We start from the raw sequence: 3,459 nt of genomic DNA, 5'->3' as shown, positions 1-3,459 counted from the left end.
TAGTTAATATATATTATAATAAATATAATTATATACTAGTTATTATCATCTTATTTATTAAATTAAATTAAAACATTTATTCTAGACGCCTTTAAAAATATTTACAAAAAGAGACATCTAATTTTTAATTTTTACAAAAAGAGCAACCAAAATTTGAAAATATTTCTATTAAGTACCTAGACTTAAATAAAATTTGAAATTGAGTTACAATTAAAACTTAGATCAAAATTGACCTTTTATTTGAAAAAATAAAAATTTATTTTGCCATTTAGGGAATAATTTCTTGGAAGATTATGTTAAAATTAGTTCCTAGGAAGGATTAGAGGGGTCACAAGCAGTCTCGTTTAAGTTCTAATCTCCTAGATAAAATTTATTTAAACATACTAATCCCGAAAATATACCCTAAATCATTTATTTAAAAAGAAAAACGAGAAAAATTAAATATCTAATAAAATGAACGAGATTTGATCCCGTTCAATTTTATCCCTTAGTAATGTTTTAAGCGTTGAGCATTGACTCGAAAATTACCTCCCTTACTTTGAAGTTTGACAACTCCGTAAGGATAAACTTGGTGAATCATAAATGGACTGGACCAACGTGATTTTAATTTACCTGGAAAGAACCTTAATCTGGAGTTGAATTACAAGACTTGCTGACCTTCTTCAAATTCTCAAACTCGAATGTCCTTTTCATGCCATCTTTTAAGTCTTTCCTTGATTAATTTGGCATTCTCTCATATGAGAACATTTAGAATTCTTCTAACTCATTGAGTTGAAGCATCCGTTTCTCTTTCGCAAGCTTAAGATCCAGGTTGAGTTGTTGGAGAGCCTAGTAAGCTTTGTGCTCTAACTCCAAGGGTAGATGACAGGCTTTCCCAAAATCCAACCTATAGGGTGACATCCCTAAAGGTGTCTTGTATGCTGTCCTGTAGGCCCATAAAGCATCATCTAGTCTTTTGGACCAATCTCATCGATTCGGGGAAACTACCTTCTCAAGTATGCCTTTGATCTCTTTATTTGCCAATTCAACTTGCCCATTTGTCTGCGGATGGTAAGTTATGGCAACCTTGTGCTTCACTCCATGTTTGTCAAGTAACCATTTCAACCATTTGTTCACGAAATGGGACCCTTCATAACTGATGATAGCTCTCAGGGTTCCAAACTTGTGAACACATGCTTCTGCAAAAACTTCATCACAAACTTAGCATCGTTTGTTGGATATGTCTTGGCCTCAACCCACTTAGACACGTAGTCTACTTATACTAATATGTACTTGTGACCAAAGATGGAGGGAAAGGACTGAGAAAGTCAATACCCCAAACATCAAATAATTCTACCTCAATGATGTTTTTTTGGGGAATTTCATTTCTATTGGTGATGTTTCCAACCCTTTGACATCGATCACAACTCTTTACATAAACATACGCGTCTTTGAATAGCGTTGGCCAAAAGAATCTGACTTGCAATACCTTGGCCGCAGTACGTGTACTTTCGAAGTGTCCCCTACTCGGATTTGAGTGGCAATGATATAGAATCTTATGTAATTCATCTTCTGCCACACATCTCCTGATCATTTGATCTGCACACTTTTTAAACAAGTATGGTTCTTCCCAGAAATAGTAGTTCACATCGTGAAGAAAAATTTTCTTTTGATGATACGTCTTATCAATGGGCATCAAACTAAGGGGTATTATGGACATGATTTACCTTCAGTATGTGTTCATCTAGGAATGTCTCCTGAATAGGTGTAAGTGGAGAATTCCCTTCTTACGGCTCCAATCTGGACAAGTGGTCTACTACTTGGTTTTTACTCCCTTTCGATCTTGAATTTCTAGATCGAACTCTTGAGGTAGAAGTACCCATTAGATCAGTCTCAGCTTAGCATCTTTCTTGGCAAGTAAATACTTAATTGCCGAATGATTTGTATAGACAGTCACTTTGGCACCTACAAGATAAGATCGAAACTTGTCAAAACCAAACACAATAGCAAGTAACTCTTTCTCTGTTACCGTATAATTCAATTGAGCTCCCGTCAGTGTCTAACTTGTATAGATGGGATGAAAAAGTTTGTTCCTTCGCTGGCCCATAAAAACTCCTATCGCGAAGTCACTTGCGTCACACATCAGTTCAAATGGAAAATCCCAATCTGGTGTGACGATAATTGGTGCTGAAACTAACCGAATCTTCAAATCATTGAAAGCTCTTAAGCACCTCTCATCAAATTTGAACATCGTGTCCTTCTCTAATAATTTGCATAAAGGTTTAGCAATTTTGGAGAAATCCTTGATGAATCTTCAATAGAAACCGGTGTGGCCCAAAAAGCTTTTAACACCCATTATAGATGTTGGAGGTGGAAGTTTCTCAATAACATCTACCTTTTCTTTATCTGCCTCGATTCCATGTCGCATTATCTGATGCCCTAGAACAATGCCTTATCGTACCATGAAATAACACTTTCCCAGTTGAGTATGAGGTTTGTTTCTTCGCATCGCCTTAGGACCTTAGCTAGATTGGCTAAGCAATCATCATAAGTGTCTACAAACACTGAAAAATCATCCATAAACACTTCAAGTATTTCTCAACTATTTCAGTAAAAATAGACATCATACATCTTTGAAATGTAGCATGTGCATTACTTTAACCAAATGACATGCGTTTAAATGAAAATGTACCGTACGAGAATGTGAATTTTGTTTTGTGTTGATCCTCTGGTGCTACTGTAATTTGATTATACCCCGAGTATCCATCAAGAAAACAGTAATAGTCTTACCTCACAAGTCTATCCAGCATCTGGTCTAAGAACGGCAAAGGAAATTGATATTTCCTAGTCCCCTTGTTTAGCTATGATTAATTATTTGTTTTATAGCCTAGCCGAATTTAAGTGTTAGTGCTTAACCTTTCTCAACCTTTTGTTTATTTATTTTGAGTGTTAGTGCTTAATGGATACATCTTTTTGGCTAAATTAGGCGTAAAAGCCAATTTTTTTAATTAGGCCTTTAGGCTACTTTTCTAATTAGGGAAATAGACCATTTTTAGGAGAGATAAAGTGAAAGCGCATACAACTGGGCGTGCTTTATGCACAGGTGGTAGGAAAGCGCACACAGCTGGATGCGTTTTCCCTCAATGGTAAAAAACCAACAGCTTTTTGAACGTTGGCACTGTAACAATAAAAAAAATTAAAGCGTCCAATGATCATTTTTTTTAAATTATAAATACCCTCCAAATTTTTATTTTTTTTCATTCACATCCTTCTTTCAACTCTGTCAAACTCTCTTAACTCTCTCAATGTTTTTGTTCTAAATTTATCGATATTCTTATTTAAAAATATTATTATTTTTTAATTATCCCGTATTTAATTGGTTCGAATTAATTTCTCACGAATGGCTACCTCTCTAATTTGTTTCCATGAAAAACATATTTCCACCGCCCAAGCAATAATGGTAAGATGAAATTTTAAATT

This window comes from Gossypium hirsutum, chromosome D02 (assembly GCF_007990345.1).
Source record: "Gossypium hirsutum isolate 1008001.06 chromosome D02, Gossypium_hirsutum_v2.1, whole genome shotgun sequence".
Classification (NCBI taxonomy): domain Eukaryota; kingdom Viridiplantae; phylum Streptophyta; class Magnoliopsida; order Malvales; family Malvaceae; genus Gossypium; species Gossypium hirsutum.
This window is presented reverse-complemented; position numbering follows the sequence as displayed.